Source organism: Triturus cristatus, chromosome 4_1 (assembly GCF_964204655.1).
Source record: "Triturus cristatus chromosome 4_1, aTriCri1.1, whole genome shotgun sequence".
Classification (NCBI taxonomy): domain Eukaryota; kingdom Metazoa; phylum Chordata; class Amphibia; order Caudata; family Salamandridae; genus Triturus; species Triturus cristatus.
The window spans coordinates 513,358,170-513,379,657 of record NC_140585.1 but is presented as its reverse complement, the minus strand read 5'-3'; positions in this window follow the sequence as shown (position 1 = coordinate 513,379,657).

Here is a 21,488-nt window from a genome sequence, read left to right as displayed (position 1 = left end):
GAAGTCTCTCTGGAAGGAGTGCGGTGTAACGTACAAGATCACCCCTCCTTACCACCCCCAAAGTAACGGGCTGGTTGAAAGGTTCAAATGGACCCTCAAGGGCATGATAATGGGTCTCGAGGAACCCATGAGGTGTAAATGGGACATCCTCTTGCCGTGCCTTTTGTTTACGTACCATGAGGTGCCGCAGAAGTCCCTAGGGTTCAGTCCCTTTGAACTGCTGTACTGGCACCCAGTACGAGGATCTTTGAGTTTGGTCAAAGAAGGCTGGGAGCAATCTCCCAGGAAACCTCCCCAGGCTGTGTACAGTTACATGCTTCGCCACTGCCCCTTTACTTCGCTCTCTCTCCGTTTTTTCCCTTTCAGCCCTTCCTAGTGTTCAGCCTTCACCGCTATGTCCCCTGCGGTCCCCCCTTGCTCGCTCAATTGCTCCCGCCTCCCAGCTGCTCCTCCCTCCCACCTCCCCTTTTTATGGCGGCCGCTGCGTGGTGAGGAGAGCGACCCTTGACCCTGTTCCAGGCAGCTCGCTCCCCACGCCACACAGCTCCACCTGCTGCGCCTGTGTCCCTGCACCTGGGCCTCGCTGCTGCTGCGAGTTGAAGGCCCTCCTCCACCCACAGGCACCCGCCTGCGCCTCATCACAAGCCAAAAGTATCTGTCCCCTCGTTCTGTCCCTTGTTGTATTTCCTTATTTCCTTATTGTATTTCCTAGCTGTAATTGTATTGTATTTGCTATTGTAATTGTATCTTAATTGTGCTGTAGTTTGTTTCTCCACTGCTCCTTTACTTCTCTCTCTGTCCGTTTTTTTCCCTTCAGCCCTTCCTAGTGTTCAGCCTTCGCCGCTGCGTCCCCTGCGGCCCCGCCCCCTCGCTCGCCCAATCGCTCCCACCTCCCAGCTGCTCCTCCCTTCCACCTCCCCTTCTTATAGCGGGCACTATGCGGCCGCGCCGCTGATGCGCCTAAGGCAAGCCTGTCCGTGCCTGGACCATGCCCAGCGCCAGACCCCTGGCCCCCGTGAACGCCACGACACCTGCTCCCACTACGATGCCAGCACCCTCCATGCACTCAACACTGGCCGATCATGCACCTACTTCCAGGCCACCCCAAAGCACACCCAGGGACCCTTCTCCTGCCGGTACTGCAGCTACACCAGCCTCCAAACCCCCACCATGACCACTGGGGCAGGCCGCAACAATCTCCGGTGCATACTACTCAACACTCGCTCCATCTGCAAGCACGCCATCGAACTCTGGGACCTACTCGACTCTTCCTCCCGGACGTCGCCTTCCTGATGGAGACCTGGATGAACCCCTCCTCGGCACCCGACATCGCCATAGCCATCCCGGACGGCTACAAGATCACCCGCTGGGACCGTACCAACGGAGTAGGAGGAGGAATCGCCATCAGCCACAGAAACACCATTAGGGTCTCAACCAGCACCGATGACACCCTCAGCTCCGCCGAACACCTGCACTTCCAGATCCACACCAACACCACCCTCAGAGGAACCCTCATCTAAAGACCACTCAGCCCCCGGCTGCAGTTCAGTGACTCCATCGCCGACTTTGTCAGCACGCAGGCCCTTGCATCCACAGACTACATCCTCCTCAAAGACCTAAACTTCCACCACGAGAACACCAACGACAGCAACTCCACCACCCTGCTCGACAACCTCGACAACCTCGGACTCAAACAGCTCGTCACGACCCCCACCCACTCCGCCGGACACACACTCGACCCCATCTTCTCCGCCAGCAACCACGTCACCTTCAGCCACACCACCGAACTCCACTGGACCGACCACCGCTGCGTCCATTTCACCTTCGAGAAGCCTACCACGCACCATCACACACAACGGGCCCCCCACTGCAGCTGGAGCAAAGTCACCGAAGACCAGCCAGCCACCACCCTTGCCGGAAACCCACCAACGGACACCACCAACACCGACTCCGCCACCCTCAACCCCAGGCAATGGATCGAGGACTGCACCAACACTCTTGCCCCGATCAAGAAACCCTCGAACAGACGCACCGACAGAAAAGCCATCTGGTTCACTGCCAACCTCCAGGCATCCAAGCAGGCCTACTGTAGGCTAGAGAAGAAGTAGCACCACGAACAGACATCAGACAGCAACACAGCCTACAAGAGCGCCATCTGTAGACACCACCAACTCATCCGAACCACCAAAAGGACCTCCTTCAAAGAGCGCATTGACAACAACGCACACAACAGCAAAGAGCTCTTCAACATCGTGAAGGAACTCTCCAACCCCAGCTCCAACTCCAACGACATCCCGCCATCACAAGACCTCTGTGACTCCCTAGCCACCTTCTTCCACCGCAAGATCCCAGACATCCACGACATCTTCAGCAACCAGGCCCCCCGACAGATGCAGACACCTCAGATTCACACCCCCTAGCCACATCAACCCCCTGCTTTCCTGGACCCACGTCAATGACGAAGACACTATCAAAATCATAAATAACATCCACTCCGGTTCACCATCCGACCGCTGCCAGCACCAAATCTTCAACAAAGCAAGCTCCACCATCGCACCCCATCTCTGCAAGATCATCAACAGCTCCTTCGAGACCGCCACCTTCCCGGAGAGCTGGAAGCATGCCGAGATCAACGCCCTACTCAAGAAACCCAAAGCTGGCCCGAAGGACCTCAAGAACTTCCGGCCCATCTCCCTTCTCCCGTTCTCGGCGAAAGTCATCAAGAAGATTGTCAACAGGCGATTCACCTCCTTCCTCCTAAAGAACAACATCCTGGACCCGTCCCAATCTGGATTCCGAAGCAACCACAGCACCGAAACAGCCCTCATCGCCGCCACCGACGACATCAGGGCCATGATGGACAAAGGTGAAACCGTGGCCCTCATCTTCCTGGACCTCTTGGCTGCCTTCGACACTGTCTGCCTCCACACCCTCCGCACACACCTCCACAATGCAGGGATCCGCGACAAGGCACTGGACTGGACCACCTCCTTCCTCACCGGTAGAACCCACAGTGTCTGCCTCCCCATCCAGCTCTAAAGACACCAAGATCATCTGCGTTGTACCCCAAGGATCGTCCCTCGGCCCGAATCTCTTCAACATCTGCATGGCACCGCTCTCCAACATCGCCCGATCGCATGACCTCAACATCGTCTCATACGCCAACGACACCCAGCTTATCCTCTCTCTCACCAAGGCCCCCACCACTGCCAAATCCAATCTCCAAGAAAGGAATGAAGGCCATCGCCGAATGGATGACGAACAGTGACCTGAAACTGAACTCGGACAAGACGAAGGTCTTCATCATGGGATCCACCCCCTCTGCCTGGTACGACTCATGGTGGCCGGCCGCACTGGGAGCTGCACTGACACCCATTAACCACGCATACAACCTGGGAGTCATCCTGGACTCCACATTGTCAATGGCCCAGCAAGTGAATGCCGTCTCCTCCTCCTGCTTCAACACCCTTTGCATGCTCCGCAAGATCTACAGATGGATCCCCACCGGTACCAGAAAGACAGTCACCCAGGCCCTCGTCAGCAACAGACTGAACTACGACAACACTACGCAGGAACCTCAGCCAAACTCCAGAAACTACTACAATGCATACAGAACACCTCTGCACACCTCATCCTCAACATCCCTTGCCACAGCCACATTACAGCCCACCTGAAAGACCTGCACTGGCTCCCCGTCAACAAGAGGATCACCTTCAAGCTCATCACCAACGCTCACAAAGCTCTCCACAACACCGGACCAGCGTTCCTCAATGAACAACTCACTTTCTACACCCAGAACCGCCAGCTTCGCTCCGCTGACCTCGCCCTCACCATTGTCCCCCGAATCCGTAGAGCGACCGCCGGTGGCAGATCGTTCTCCCACCTCGCCGCAAAAACCTGGAACACCCTCCCCATCCGCCTATGACAGACCCAGGACCTGCTGGCCTTCAGGAGACTCCTCAAGACCTGGCTGTTTGAGCAGTAGCAGCACCCCCGCCCTCCCCCCAGCGCCTTGAGACCCTCATGGGTAAGTAGTGCGCTCTACAAATAGATTGATGATGATGATGATGATGATGCTGGCCTTCCGGAACCAAACTCGGCGCTTCAGACAGCTCGCTCAGGCGAATCTGGAGGCCAACCAGGAGGAGATGAAGCGGTGGTACGATCAGAATGCCACTCTGATCGAGCTTCAGCCTGGAGAGAAGGTTTGGGTCATGTCACCTGTCGAACCCCGTGCGCTCCAGGACAGGTAGACTGGACCCTTAGAGGTGGTGGAGCGCAAGAGTGAAGTCACCTACCTGGTGAACTTGCGGACTCCTAGGAACCCTTTGCGGGTCCTGCACATTAACCGCCTGAAGCCCCACTGACAGAGGTCCAAAGTGGGCATGCTCTTAGCGACGGATGATGGGAAGGAAGAGGAGACCGAGCCTCTTCCGGACCTCCTGTCGGCAACTGAGCAGGATGGGTCAGTGGATGGGGTCAACTTCTCGACCACCCTGACACCCAAGCAGCAGCAAGATTGTCTCCAACTGTTGGGGCAATTTTCTGACTTGTTCTCCCTGGTTCCCGGTGTCACCGAGTGGTGCGTCCACGAAGTGGATACTGGCGACAGTCCTCCGGTGAAGCACAATGCTTACCAAATAACTGACAGGGTCAGAGCTCACATCAAGGAGGAGGTCTCCAAGATGTTTGGCTAAGGGGCGATTGAGTCATCTCACAGCCCTTGGGCCAGCCCAGTAGTCTTGGTCCCGAAGGCTGCTGCAGTAGGTGCCACATCCAAACTACGGTTCTGTGTGGATTACAGAGGACTCAATTCAGTCATGAGGACTGACGCGGACCCCATCCCCAGAGCTGACAAGCTCGTTGATCGGCTTGGGGCTGCACGGTAGATCAGCACATTTGAGCTAACGTCTGGGTACTGGCAGATTGCCTTGACCGATGGGGCAAAGGAGAGGTCAGCGTTCTCCACACCAGATGGGCACTACCGGTTCCGGTTTATGTTCTTTGGGATGAAGAATGCCACTGCCACGTTTCAGAGGTTGGTCAACCGGGTGTTGGCTGGACTGGAAGATTGCAGTGCCGCCTACCTGGACGACATTGCAGTGCTCAGCGCTAGTTGGGAAGAACACTTGCGGCACCTCTGGGAAGTGTTGATGGCGCTGCGGAAGGCAGGCCTCACGATTAAGGCAAGTAAGTGCCAGATCGGGCAGGGTTACGTGGTGTACTTAGGGCATCAAGTAGGGAGCTGCCAGGTGGCGCCCTTACAACCCATGATCGAGACCATCCTGGTGTGGGAACCCCTGAAGACTCAGGCACAGGTGAGGGCCTTTCTAGGACTCACGGGGTACTACATGAGGTTTGTCAATGGGTATGGCAACATCGTTGCACCCTTGATGGAGCTGACTTTTTGGAAGCAGCCCAAGACAGTGATTTGGACTGACACCTGTCAGAAGGCTTTTGATGCCCTGAAGACTGCCATGTGTACCGCACCCGTACTTCAGGTGCCAAACTTCATTGTCCAGACAGACGCTTCAGAGCATGGGATGGGGGCTTTGCTGTCACAAGTGAATGAGGAGGGCCTAGATCAACCCGTAGCCTTCATCAGTCAGAGGTTACTTCCACAGGAACAGAGGTGGAGTGCGACAGAGCGTGAGGCATTTGCTGTGGTCAGGGCACTGAAGAAGCTGAGACCATACCTGTTTGGGACTCACTTTCGAGTTCAGACAGACCACAGACCCCTCAGATGGTTGATGCAGATGAGGGGTGAGAATCTAAAGTTGTTGAGGTGGTCCATTTCCCCTACAGGGGATGGACTTCACGGTGGACCAATTCCCTGGCACAGAACACGCCAATGCTGATAGTCTGTCCAGATTTTTCCACCTTATTGAAGAGAACTCTGAGGGGTATGGGTAGTTCTCCCCACATTTCAGCTGGAGGGGACACGTGTTAGATCTGGTACCATTGGTGTGGCTCTCCCTTCATCTGATGGATTGCCTCCTCTGTTTTTTGATGTTTGCTGGTTTAGATGCTTTGGTTACTGAGCCACTGTTATCCAGTGCGCAGTGCAAGTGCTCCCTGAGAAAAGTAATATTGAATTTGTAATTCCATGATTGGTATTTTGATTTACTGTCAGACCCTCGTATCATGCACAGGGGTGCCTGGGGCTTGTAATTCAAAAGCGATTGCTGGGTTCGCAGCACCGATTGTGCCACCCACCGGAGTCGCCCGTAAAGTATGACTCGGGCCTGCCACTGCAGAGCGCTGTACGCAGCCTGTGCCGCTGTGTGACTCGGCGAGTGCAACCACTCACCGGTCTGTGACCCTTCCCTTTGCAACATGTTAGTCACCCCTACAGAAGGCCTGCGGGCAGGGTGCATTGTATGTAGAAGGCAGGTCATGCCTTGGAGTGTGTGGCATGACCTAGTAGTGAATTATCCACAAGCACATTTTTCATTAAGCAAGGCTACCTGTTCCCCGTAGGCCAGACTGGGCAGTTTTGATTATAGCATCCTATAATCCTAACTGGCTCAGGGAACCAGGTAGAGAGTTGAGTTTAGTATGCCTCAACCCAGAATGGGAAGATGTATCTTTTAGGAAAGATGATTTTAACAGTCTGTGTTTGAAAATACCTCTTTTAGAAAGACGGTATTTTCTTGCCTAACCATCCAGCATGAAATTTGAAATGGTTCGGTAAAGAAGGTTTAATTCTATTAGCTACCAACTGTAGCCTCAACAAAGCAGTCCTAGTAAAAAGATATCCCTGTTCAACCCAGTCACCCATCGGCTGGTTGCTCCCCATCGTCAACCCACAGCATTGGTGGACCCTCCGCTTCGAACTGAGGATACGGATCCCTCTCACCTCACCGGGGGCCATTGATCATCTGCTCTGGCTGCCATTCGATTATGCCGGGAGCCTCGATCTTGTCGGACGATCGGAACCTCCTCTAAACCTGGCAGATCGTGAGCTGCACTGTGTCTCCGGTCGGACGACAGTATGAAAGCAGAGGTTCGTCTCTGTGGCAGGGTTGGTCTGCGGCACACGGGCGCTCGCACAGGATCGCAGAAGTTGCGGTGAGTCCCCCTCTCCTGCGCGGCAATCAGCTCTCCACCCTGGGTCCCAGTGCCTACTGCCTGCAACGATCTGGCAGGTTGATGCGGTGCCTCCTTTGACTCTCCGGATAGCGGGCGCAGCACTCAGCGGGAGACATTTCCCCTTGCTGCCGCTCCAGAGACATTTTGGATGTTTTCGTTCGCGCCCTTCACACCAGGGCCGATCGTGTTTTTTTTTTTTTTTTAAAGTATAGCTCCTCTAATGGAGGGTCACAGCGGCTCCAGGTCATGGAGGAGCATGTTTTTGGGCTCAAGCACAGCAGTGGAAGGTGTAACTATTTGAAGTGTCGGCATGATGAGGAGTCAGTTTGCACAATTGTACTGTTTGGTCAACTGGTACTTCTTTGCAGCAACATTATCGCCCGGCCATTTATATCAACAGGGCTGCTCCTCCTTACTGCCTCGTTTCTACAAACAACAGGGCTGAAAAGGGCTACAGCAATAGAAAAAGGACTGCTCCTAGCAACTCAAAAGGGACTACATTGGCAGTATGAGACGAGTTCAACAAGGTGGCAGCCATCTTGGAAAGGCCTGGGCCAACTACATTTCTAACTGAAAGTAGGTTTGGTTTGCACTATTGGTAATATATTTTGCTAGCTCTGTAATGCCTATCAGTGCCATAACATCTAGTTTGCTCTTTGGGTTCCATCCAAACTGGTCATGGTCTTAAGGAAACAGAGGATTGTACAGGTCCCAGCAGGGCCCATGGTTGGTCTCTTGCCTGCTGCATATGGCTGGACACGTCAATGAATAAAAAGGGAAGTCCTCTTAACCCCTTCCAATGAACCACAGAATTCACACCAACGGTGAAGCCACCACCTTCAGGCAATATTCACACCATCAAAATGGATTTAATCCCTGACGCCTCCGGTCCCAATGCTTTCATCATCAACTACCCACCCAACGTTTCAAAAAATGCAGCCAAAAACTACAAGCATCACCTACTAAGGTCTAGGCCTGAAACTTTAATCTCAGACGTCTACTATTGTGCCAACAAAGGGAGTAGAGTGAATGACCTTATTTTCTACACCAGTAAAAGAGCCTGTTGGCGTAAAGTCCTCTACTCTGTGCTCCGAATTTCAGGCACTAGGAAAGCACCCTATGGTCTCAAACTAACTACAGCTCCTTCGCCCTCGCTCACTGCCAACGCCACCATCACCCTATATAACAATGGGATCATCCTTATACATGCGTCTAATGACAATCTGATTAAATTAGCCAATATCTTCCCATCCCTCAAGCTCTCATTCTTCCAGCAATCAGGGCAGCACCAGTCCCCCCACCTCTCAGCCTAGACCGTCGCTCCCTCTGATTTTCTCCTCGCTGCCAGTTGATCACAGTGTGGCTCAGCCCCTGGTGGAGGTGCCCCAACTTTCTAGTCCCATGACCCAACAGGTGATAAACATCTTAGGGCAGCCAGGTGCACAACCACCTAGTCCGGTTCTCTCTGTTCCTCGCATGGAGAGCTCACCCAGTTCCCTATTTTCATTGCCCCAGCAGCTGAGGGACATCTTGAGTCCTCTCAGCATACAGTCAGCTAGTCCGACCCCTTCTTCCCAGTGCGCAAAGAGATACCCATGTGACCTTGTACCTTTGCCTTCATCAACTGAACACTCGTCCCTCATCCCTCCCCCTACACCACATACCACACGGGTAAATGGACAAATGCCCCACTCCGGCCATGATTTGCCATACCCTCGATCTCCGTTAGGACCTGCTCAGGACCCTCAGAGATATGGTCTGACAGTTGACGCTAACGCTACATCCCTGGCTCTCGACCATGATTTATCACACACTCGATCTCAGGTGGGAACTGTTCAGGACCCTCAGCGCTATGCTCAGACCACCGTCGCTAACGCTACATCACTGATTCCCAAGGTTCACTTTACCCCGCTAGTTCAACAAGTTCAACTCCGTCTCCAGGAACAACGATCCTCCATCTTAGCGCACGCAGGCTTACACGGAGACTCCTCCTCTCTGTTAACACACCATATACCCCCTTCAGACCTAGGTGCACGCCTTGATGATATATATCTCCAACTGCACCTTCTCACTACCGAACTACATGACCTAAAAGTCCTTTCCAAGGTTTTTTCCCCAATGATTAGTTCCATCCTCACCTCTATGAATCTACCTAGAACCTCCCCGAGTGATAGTGATTGCTTGGGCCAGATGTTAGCCTCTGCTGTCTCGCAAACCATTCCCTGAGCTAATGCGCCCACACGGCCCAGAAGAGCTGAGACCTTGGCATCCACTGATCTTAATGACCTTCACAACTCCTACTAGGTCCAACCCCAACTTGACCCCGCCGAAGCACATACAAACCATCCTTCCTAACCTGCACAGAGAACCTCCTCATAATCTTAGAGTCATCAATAAAGAAAATCTCATGCGTGTGAATGTCACCCAGACTCCTTCAGCCACTAATCCTCCACGTTTGAAATGTGTACTACTCAATTGCAGGTCTGCCAGCAAACATGCCTCCGAAATATTCGACTTAATTCAATACAATGATCTTGACATCATCATCCTTACTGAATCCTGGCTAAATCCAGCCTCCACTCCTATTTTAGACCTCCTTGTACATCCTACTCACGACATAATCAGGTTAGACAGAGTTAGGAAGCATGGAGGGGGCCTAGCCTGCATTCATAGAAACACACTTTAGATTTCCCACATAGAGTCCTCTCCGCCCTCTGCCTGTGAATATCTTTGTCTCAATATCACAAGTAACAACCGGCAGGTCTGCAAACTTCACACCTTTTATCACCTTCCGGGAGACAACCTCCTTTTCATTGAACAAATAATGGAGATCATCTCGAGTAATGTCGACTCAGCCATCTCCCAAATCTTTCTTGGCGATTTCAATCTCCATTGGTCTAATAATAATGACCAAGCAGTTACTTGCCTTAAAGACTTTCTGAAAGTTCATGATCTTAAGCAGCACTATGACCAGCCAACACACAACAAAGGTGAAACTTTAGACCTCATTATCTCGAAAGGGCAGTCTATCACACTATCACTCCTTGCGATTGGTCAGACCACCACTGCATTCTCTTCTATATCAATATGAAGGTGAATGAGGAAGGCTCATCCAACGAAATCCAATATCTGGAAAAGGGATTTCAGATCTATAAACCCAGTTGAATTAGCTGCCCACTGTAAAACGGCCCTCTCCTCCCAAGCCGACTTGAGTGAGGTTCAGTTACTCACCGACAGTTACAACTCGACCATCTCTAACATCTTGGATGACATTGCACCTCTTCAACTAAAGAATACCTCAACAAAAAAATCCAAACTATGGTACAATGACAATCTAAACACAGAACGGCGCAACCTTAGGGCAGCTGAACGAGCCTGGAAGTCAAATCCCTCCTTGGAACACATACAATTCCTTAGAGAGGTCAGGAGTATATATAACAAGCAAATCAAGTGCTCTAAGGCAGATTACTTCAGACAACAACTAGATCAAGCCGCTAATTGCCCCAAGAAATTCTTCGAACTGGTCAAACAACAATCAATTTCGGGTACAAATCACTCTGTCTCCAATGTCAGCCCACCGTCTGGTGATGAATTTTCTGCTTTCTTCATTTAGAAATTAAGACCCATCTCCAGTGAACTTGCCTCCAAGAAGGCTCTCCTGCCAGCTTCTGGGTGCGCACCTCCTCTGGTCATAGATAATCCCAATCTCACAAACCTGATCATCAAGAACAAGGCCTCATGGAGCACCTGTACCCCATTCAGTGAAAAAGATATCCACAGGATTCTTCAGAACATTAATCCATCCAACCACTTCAGTGATCCATTGCCCCCGACCATCTTCAAAGAGATCAAGAACGCTCTCATCCCCACATGGACTAGGATAGTAAACGATTCTCTATCCCAAGGCACGATCCCAGACTGTCTTAAAGCAGCACAGGTATCACCCATACTAAAAAAACAAATTGCAGAGAATTCTGACCTCATTAATTTCCACCCCATATCTAACATCCCAACGCTAGCTAAACTACTCGAAAAATGTGTACAATCCCAACTTTGTGCTCACATGGAGAATTTCCAACTCCTCAACAAACATCAATCAGGTTTTCGGAAGGGGCATAGCACAGAATCGGCACTCACACACGTTATTGACGACAGATTAAATATACTAGATCAAAATGGCTCCTGCCTCCTGATCCTCCTTGATCTTTCCTCCGCATTCGACACGGTTAATCACGACAACCTCATTTCCACTATGAAGAACCGGATGGGATTCTCGGGTCTGGTGCTACAATGGTTCTCCTCCTTCCTCCTCCACAGAACACAAAGAGTCAAGGCAAACCACTCCCTCTCCCAGCCCTCTCCAGTTCTCATGGGTGTACCCCAAGGGTCCGCCCTCTCTCCTATCCTTTTCAACCTCTTTTTGGAACCTCTAGCTAATTTTCTAAATGACATGAACCTTCCCTTCCATATGTACGCGGACGACACACAACTTTACCTGAAAATCGCATCCCTGGACAACATCATTTCACTCAATTCTACCTTAACATCTACTCAAAATTGGTTAACTGAGAACCACCTCCTGCTCAACACTTCCAAAACTGAATTCCTTCTCATCTCTCATCCGAAACACTCCCTCAAGCTAGACCTTTGGCTGTTTCACCTCACTGCTTTCAATTGCACTCCTCTCATAATAGACTCTGCCAAATCCCTCGGAATCACCTTGGACAAGCACCTGAATATGAAAAATCATATTAGCAACGTATGTAAGGGAGCTAATCACCTGACGAGGACACTCAGAAATATCAAGCCCTTCCTTCCACAACATGACTTCAAACAAGCAGTCCAAGCACTGGTCTTGCCGAGGCTAGATTATGGCAGCGCTACGCTCTGTGGCCTTCCCAAGTACACCCTGGCACCACTGAGATCAGCACTGAACGCTGCGGCCAGATTAGTTACTGAGCACAACGAAATGAGCTCATCTCCCCAGTCCTTAAGTCTCTTAAATGGTTGCCCTATGAAGCCCAAATCCAGTTAAAGATCATCGTTCTAGCACACAAAGCCTTGCATGACAACACACCCTGGTACCAAGCACAAAAGCTTGAATTATCATGTGGTGAGAGAGCTTCAAGAAGCGCTAACAACTTCCTCCTGAAACCACGTATCATGAATAAAAAGAGTACTTGTTGTCGTGCTTTTTTAGGTGCTGCACCAAAGATCTGGAACTCACTTCCGCCGGATTTATGCAGAATATCATCAATAACTGCTTTCAAACTTGAAGCCAAAAGATTCCTAATGAACAAATTCTTACCTTAATTGGGCGATGTACATTTGCGCGCAACCGCTGATCCTACAACAGATGTTGATTGACTCTACATCCTTTCTACCATCCTGTGTTTCTGCTCTCTGCCCCTTTGGATGTAAGGCTTGCCCCCCGTAGCAGCCTGGTACTGCCCTGTTTATTTCACTACTCGGTGTGTACCACCTGTTTGTGATTATTGTGACTTTAATTGTTTGGTATTCTTATCTGATATCATTACTGGAGCTATATTCTCCCTCCCTTCGGTTGTGTATCACTGGTACTCTCCCTTCCTTCCTTCCTTTTGTAAAGCGCTCTGATATCCCTCGAGATCTGGTTCGCGCTATATAAAACTTTATAAATTAAAAAAAAAAAAATAGCATCCTTTCGCAAAGAGAAAGGAAACGTATGGTGTTTCCCCACCTTTGGGATTTCTTTTTTTATAAAGTTTCTAACAATGTCCGGGTGAGGTGCATCATACCTCCTTTGAAAGATTATCATGTGATCAGATTCACATAATGTCACCTAGGACACTTGCATCAGTGAGATGCTTTCCCATGCTGGTCATGAGAAATTAGAGATTTGGAATGCACATAGGCCTAACATTTGTGAAAAGAGATACAAAGTAACTTGACAGATTAATTGCTTTGTTAAGGGCCAGTTTCCCCATGCCATGCCTATAGCAACAGCTGAAATTCTTTTCCCACAGGAATATTTCACTGTGAAAATTGAAGAAACATTCAGGAATATTGAGATTTATACATGTTATGGACAATCAAAGCAACATTTCAATAGTTGTAATTGAAGCAAGTTTCAAGTTTGTTCAAATGTTCGGTGTTTTAAAACCATTACACAATATAATTTCATTAAATGTTTTTTAAAACATCCTATGACAAACATTAGTAAAAGCCTTAGATAATTTTTCTACGCTCATTAAAATCAAGACCAGATTATATTGTTCATATAGTACTGCAACCCTGTCAAACGTCCTCTTCATAAAATCCTTCATCTTCATAAAAACAGTGCCTTAAATGCATAGCTTTTCTTCTGGAACATGCCCTAATTCCTTTAGGTACACATTGATACATGTTATCCCCCTGCAGACCAGAGGAACTGAAGACCCTCCTAACCAGGTAGTTACAGCTTCTCTGCATGATCGTATATTCATATTGATAAATGTTTCTTTCAAAACTGTCTTTCTTTCTTTTAATAACTTCAGACATGCACAGAGAATATGAACTAGGGATTTGTGTTTATAGTTGCACAATCTGCAGTCTTGATTTTGGTGCTGGTCATTCCAGGAGTGGATCAATACCTTTGTTTCCCACATACCAAAGCTTAAATTCATGAATTGTTTTTTTTTTTCAAATGATTGGGAAATTAGCTGATTGATAGGCCTGTGGTTTCCTGGTTCCATATGACTTAATCAGCGTCCAGGCAAGACTTCTTTGTAGTAAGATGTTTTCATCTGCTATGTGGACAGGAGTTTTGTTGACAGAGCAATTACTTTGCTAAGGGCCAGTTTCCCCATGCCTGCGGTCCAAATTTATTGAGCACAAAGATCCTCAGTAACCTGTGCTAAGTAGCAGCCCCATGAACCCTGTATTTTATTTTCTCTTTGAGCTTCTATTTTATTCCAGCTAAGGTGCTCAATAGAATTTGTTGTGGCTGCTCTGAGCCTTCCACATAGTTTAATAAAGGCACTTTTACTCCAATATTTGAATGGCCAAACCAAACTCAAGTCGGACTTGAGCCGATGATGCTGATTGCTGGATGAGGAAGACAATTTTATAAACCTTTGTTTGGATATTAATTAAAATTGAGAATTCGTGACCCCTCATAATTTCGCAACCATATGTGACAGAAGGCATTAATTCTGCCGTCATGACGGATAGAAGGTGGCTGTGGGAAGGAAAGCTTAATTTCCTTTTTAATAATTTGAACCCATATATGAGATTTTGGGCTTTGGCCCTCATTGCTAGGAACTGGTGCTTATGACTCAGGTTTCTCTCGATTTTAAAGCCCAGATATTTGTATGAGGAGACAACCTCAACTTTTTTCCCATCCATAAACAATGCATGTTTTTTGTCTTTGGCATCCACTAAAGGCACTACCTTTGTTTTAGATAAATGTAGTTCTAGTTTTAGTTTAGTATACTCATGCTGCGTTGAAGCCCAAATGGGGTTGGCTAAAAAGCACTATGTCATCAGCGTACTGCAGACACCTGATTTCCTCATTGGCTAGCATTGGAGGATGGCTGTTAGCTTCACTAAGTACTTCTTAGGGATCGGATAAATACAAATTGAAGAGGCTTGGTGCTAACACACATCCCTGTTTTAAACCATTGTGTGTGTGTATTTTCTTTGTTACACGACTGCCATCACCTAGTTTCACCTGTGTTCAGGTACCTGTGTACAGCTCTTTAATGGCATTCAATAGGTTTTTTGGGATACCCCACATTGACAGTTTTTCCCATTAGTTTTTTTCGGGGTACGTGGTCAAATATTGACTTAAGGTCCACAAAGCAGGCGAACAACCGCTTGTTCTAGTGTTTGGCCTTTTTGGTTAATAATGTTACAGCTGTGAGATTGGTTAATGTACCTGCCTTGCCCTGAACCCAGTTTGGGATGGAGATATCCGTTGATTATCATCTGACCATTTTTTGAGATGTTCTAGCAGACAGTTGGCATATAGCTTGGCTTCAACGTCAATTAGTGCAATGAGTCTATAGTTACTGGGCAGTAACAGATTACCGCCTTTAAAAATTGGCTGAAATGTACTTCCCTTCCATGAAATGGGGATTCTATTGGTCCGAAACAGCTCCTTGAAAAAAGGGATAAAGTAGACCACCCAATACAAAGCTTCACCCTTAAAGAGAGCATTAGGTATCCCGTGGTGGCGCTGCTCATCTAATTTAGAGATGAGCAGAACAACGGTTGTTTAAGAATACAATATACATTAAAATTGCAAATACCTGCCTCCCCAGCCATTCCTTTAGCTTTGGGGACCTGGAATAATCTGAACTGTCGATTTGCAAGAGAGAGAGATGATTAGTAGTTGTTTTGTCAGCGGTGACAAGAGCAATAGGTGGTGAAAGCTGCAGTGGCCTCCCAGTCAGAGCCCAGTCACTTAATATTTTACAAACTAAGCACTGCAGTAAACGTTAATAAACAACATGCACATAAGGCATTTATTAGTGCACCTTGTTTAAATGTATTTGTATTACTTTGTATGCATATTTTCTGAATCTTATTTTTTAAAAGCACTCTTTTACAGTACTTGTACTACACTTGTCACAGTTTCATCTGTCACTGTGCCTAAAGTATGTAAAGTATCTTTAATCAGTTAATGTGTTATGTAGTATGATTTTTAAAATCTTGCATCATCAGGCCCCCCTCTGAGGTGAATCAAGCCATTACCTTATCTACCACATCAGATCTCGTCACAGATTATGGGTGTGTTGTCTTTAACCTTTTCCTTCTACTCGCCTCTAAAGCTGTTATTTAATTAAAATATTTACATTGTTCATCCTCGATTTCATAATCAGCTCTTGTTCATTTTACTACACAATTTTAATTCTTTCTCTTTCTGCAAAATTGGATTGATAATATCAGCAGCATTAGGCACAAAGAGATCACCACTAAATGACTCAAGATGGAATTCACCGATCCATTCCCTCATTTTCCCAACCAGTTGCTACCATTTGACAATCCCTTTCTTATGGTTTCCCAGGCACCATCTGCTTTTAAGGCTTTCAAGTCCTTGTTTAAGTCAGTAATGTTTTAAATGTAACCCTCTAAGTATTGCTCCAGTCTGGTATGTAAGCGCAACAAAGCTGGGCTTTTAACAATCAGCAGATTCCTCCCTCCTTGGTGAAAAGACTATCATGAGCAAGTTGGTTTTGAGCCACCATCAATCTTATCTTTATCATTTCTTCATTTGCAACAGAACCCCCCCCCCCCCCAGTTGTACTGGTTGCAAGACTATCAACAACTGTAGAGAGCTTTCTAATTTTCTGAGAGTTTTATGTTACTCCTACTGAAGGTATTAGAACTCCAAATATGTCACCTACTATTTCACTTGCACTCGCACTTCTTTTCATCCTCGCTCAGGCATCCATGAATTCTTCATTAATTTGCTTAACATGATACGTTTTTGGAAAAACAATTCCAAAATTAAAACTTCCATACCATTTTTGTGGCAGTTTGCAATAAGCACTCTTCCCACAAATATAATACACCCCAGGGAAAATAGGACCTACTACTGCTAAACGTCTTCCCCAGTTCTCATAAACTTTAAATGTATGGTCACATTCACAAAAGCACTATTAGTATTTGACTTCTGTCTACATATGCAAAGTTTGCCTTTAAGTTGCCAGTCTTAAACTAATTATACCATTCCCGCTATGATGATGTCTTCTTCTTGCGGTAATCTCTAAGGAATTAATTTAGGCAATGCATTATTATTATTTGTTACATTACCTTGCCTACTTTCTACTAAATCTATACAATTCTATTCAGCTATCACTAATTTACATGCTAGGTTGATTCTAAGTGCATAAGTCATATCCAAAGATTGAGTTGGTCTGAATATCTAACCCATAGTCTCAATTGTAGAAATTCCAGAATGCAGATTTAAATTTTTAAGCACGGGAGGTTCAGTAAAGATCCGCTCTTGATTAGAGTAATAATACTACCATTGAACAGTATCATAAAACAAGCTAGCTAACACACTGCAGAAATTCCATATGTTAAAGGTAAGCTATGGAAAGTTATGCCTTCAGCAACTGATGAAGGAATTTGCATACAAACATAGTAATCACCAACATTTACAGTATTTACATGTTCGCTAAGCAAAATGGTATACACAGCTAAAATCTAATCCCAAAGCATTGTTGTGTAAAGAGTTGTCATTCAAGTCAATTGAATTGGAATTATTTGTTTTGGACTTTCCAGAAGAGATAGTAGGTTTAGAATCTTTAACAGAAACATATTGTGGCAGATTTACGATAATAATCATTGTAATTAATATCAAAACAATAATAGAAAGAATCTCAGTATCTACACATTTGCATTTGGATGAGTTACCAGTGTCAGATCGCATGGCTACTCAAAACTCAAACTGTTTGACTAAAGAAAATCAAAAATAGCAGCAGTGGTTTGAGAAAATTGAACAAAGTCTTGGCAATAAAAAATTAATGGCAAAGCTTGAAATCTTATCAGATATGGAAAGACTCTCATTTCAGCTTCATTGATGAGAATATTCAGGAAAAATTGTGTCAGTAAATCAATTGGTACATTCAGATTAAAGTTCAAATCAACAACAACGTTAATTTCAAGGCCGTTCAAGTGGACCCGTATTGTTAACACTAGAATTTTCTCTCCTTCTCATTGGCAGTTAAATAAGTCTATTCAGTGTGCTCTTGGTGTGCAATTTGAAAAGAGCAAAGGTAGCAAGTCAAAGGTACCTTTGACTTGGTATCTTTGCTCTTTTTGATCTCCTCATAGCTGTTTGCTCATCATCTGTATCACTTTGATGTGATTGTTCAGTACTCTTAGGAATAGTGGGTAATACTTGTCCTGTGGCCAGACCACTTCTCAAGATTTCACCTCTTCTGGAGCAATTGTCTCTGGGTACAACTCACTTTCTTGCTGCACTAGGCCCTTCGCTAGGATCTGTCCCTCCCATAATAAACTCTCTTGGTTGTGACCCTATGGTACCTACAATTGACTTGCTTGGGCCACCCTCAGGCTAAATTAGTGCTGCCCCAGCAGCTTGCTGGTCCCCAACAGCTTGACTAATCTGATACCTCTGTCTCACTGTTACTACCGGCACATTAGGAACAGGTGCTGTTGTATCATCATGGGGACATGGGACTCTGCAAACGTAGCTGGCATGCATCCAGTTCGAGAGAACTCCACACTTCACAGCAGAATTGGTGAATAGGATCATCTGGTACGGCCCCCTCCAATGAGGTTCCAAACAAATTTTGCACACATGTTTCTTCAATGTTGCCCACTCCCATGGACTGAGGACCTGGCACTGCTCCTGTTGGACCGCAAGGGTAGCTTCTCCAACCTGATGAGAAACAGAATGTATGACATCAGTGAGGCCCTTGCATAAATCCAAGATCATATCATCAATTATGTTGACTAGAGGATTTGTAGGAACAGCTGGCAGCCTCATCACGTGTCCCATGATGGGGGAAATTCCTGTCCTCCTACCTGAAATACTTCTCAAACTCTTCAACACAAGAGGCAATGCATCTGACCACTTCAGGGACGTAGAAGCAAACACTTTCACCAATCTGGATTTCAATGTGCTGTTATCTACTCCACCAGCCCAGCCGCCTCTGGTAGGTGACTGCAATGGAGCTTCTGCTCAACCTGTAGTGCTGCACATAGCATTTGTAGGACCTCGTTATTAATATTAGTTCTTCGGTCCGACTCAAGAGAATACGGAAATACGAACTTCAAAATCAATTATCTCAACAGCAATTTTGCCACAGTTATACTGTCATTCCTACGGGTAGGATAAGCTTCAACTCATTTTGAGAAAATGCACACAATAACCAACATATATCTTAGTCTGCTGCAAAGAGGCATCTCTTTATGAAGTCCATTTGCATCCAGTTAAAAGGACATACAGATTTATCAATGTGACTCATGATCACCTGTGTTTTCCCTCCTGGCTTTTATTGCTTACATATTAGACAACAAAGGCATATCATCTCTCCAGTTACTCTAAATTTGGGATTGTACCACACCTGTTGGAAAGGACTCATTATTGCATCTCTCCTAACATGTGCAGGCCAATGGTAGTGTCTTGTCATTGTTGACAACAGGCTGTCAGATAACACTGGTCTGACATCAATGTAAACCAAGACATTGTCCTCCCTCTTGGTGAAACCTGCTCGCACCCAATCCTGCTGATCTGCTCCAGGTATCTAAAGCTGACAACAACAAATTACAATCTGTGACAGCAGATGTATATTTGAATATTTCCTCAATAATTGTATGTGGATTCAAAGCACAAAACCTTGCCGTCTTGTCAGCATATCACTTGCAGACTGTTACAAAGTCAGTATCTTGTCAACGAGTGACATATTCCTCAACAGCAATTTGGTCAGGCAATTGTATGGACTGCAAAATGCTCTTCACACACTCTCCTTTCCTAATGGGAGAACCAGAAGACATAATGAACCCACACTGTGACCACAATTGCCCAAAGTCATGTACGACTCCAAAGCCGTACTGACTATTGGTATCAATTGTAACTCTGAGCTGTTCTGAAATAGTACATGCTCGTGTCAGAGCTATGAGCTCTGAAATATGCTCAGAAAACACTCCTTGCCGGCATGAAGCTTCCATAACGCTTCCAACTCTATACACTGCACAAACAACTTTCAGATTTCCTTCATTGTCTCTTAAACATGAATCATCAACAAAAAACACATGATCAAATTCTGGCAATGGCTCATCACAAACATCAGAGCGTAGCTTCATATGCAAATCAGTCAAATCCAAGCAATCATGTTCGACTCTCATCAACCACTTTCTCAGTTCCAGGTAATGACATCAACTTAACCGGATTCAACACTGTACACCTATTAAGAGTCAAAATTTGTCACTGAAAAATAGCTGATTGGCTTGCAAGTGCTCTTATGCATTTTTGTCAACACTAAAAAAGTGCACATTTCCACTTCACTGCAAAATAATACAAATCCCTTGTTGTAATCAGGCATTCGCAAAGCTGGTGCCCTGCAAAGGCATTGTCCCAGCTCTGTAAATATGATCATGCAACAGTCATCAAAGGGTACCGGATTAGACATGTCTTTGTGTGTCAACCTCTGGAGAGGTTTTGCTGTTAATGAAAAGATTGGAATCTACTGCCTGCAATAGCCCACCATCCCTTAGAACATGCAGACTTCTCTTTGGGTAGCTGGAGGATTCATGTTAAGAATCCCTGAGATTCTTTCCTGTGACACTTTTCTCTCTCCTTTCTCAATGTGATGTCCTAGGTACAGGACTTCTATTTTGTAAAATTGTATCTTGGTCGGGGATACTTTATGTCCATTCTCTGCCAGATGGTTCAACAAAGTAATAGTGTTAATTTTAGAAGTTTTCTTCGTAGATTACGCCACCAATAGGTTGTCAATGTACTGCACAGACACTGAATGATTCGGCATTTCCAGAGACTTGAGATTCTTTTGGAGCATCTGATTAAAGATTGAGGGCCTATAATACTTCTGTGTTGCATGATGATTCTGGAAAGTATTTCTTTTCATCTGCTGATTTTGATATGTTTTATAGCTTTGCATCTGAACATTCTGTTGTGCATGAGGGCTTGGGACATTTAATGTGATACATTACAATTCAGCATTCTCTGTCCCTGCATTTGTTGAGTTCCTTTGAGAATGTGCATATTCCACATTCTGCATTTGATTCCCTGCATTATTCATACCAGACGTATACTTGCATCGCCAATGTCCAAGTTATCCGCAAGTATGACATGAATTTGTCTTTTTCAAAAGCGACACATCGACATCAGTTCTAGCATTTATAGGATTACTACGTCCTCTACCTTGGTACGGAAAATTCTGCTGCTGTAAACCGTTAACACTGTGCATCATTGGAGCTTGATTATAACCTCCCTGTACTTGTCCTTGTCCTGAGCTATCAAACCCCATCTGATTTTGACCTTTTTGCATTTACTTGTATCTGGGCAGTAATGAATTTCTCCTTGAGCTTCTTATCCCTATTCAGAATCTTGTCACCACAATATTTCGCAAAACGCAAATTTTACGTCCACTTTCTTACTCTGCCAGCTAAGTAATTGCTGTTGAATCATGTTGGAAATCTCAAGTCTGAAACTGAACGCAAACATGCAAACAAACTATCCCACATACTTGCTTGCAATAGTATCTAATCCAATGAACTGTTTGAAAAATCTGTACTGATTCTTTCTGTTCTAGTGTCGTCCTGTCAATCTGCAACCAATCAATCTCTTAAGGGGAAATTTTAGTCTTCTGGTGATTTATTACCTGAATTTCAATTAGGAATATCTCAGCTTGTATGAAAGCACCAAATATTTAGGCAGG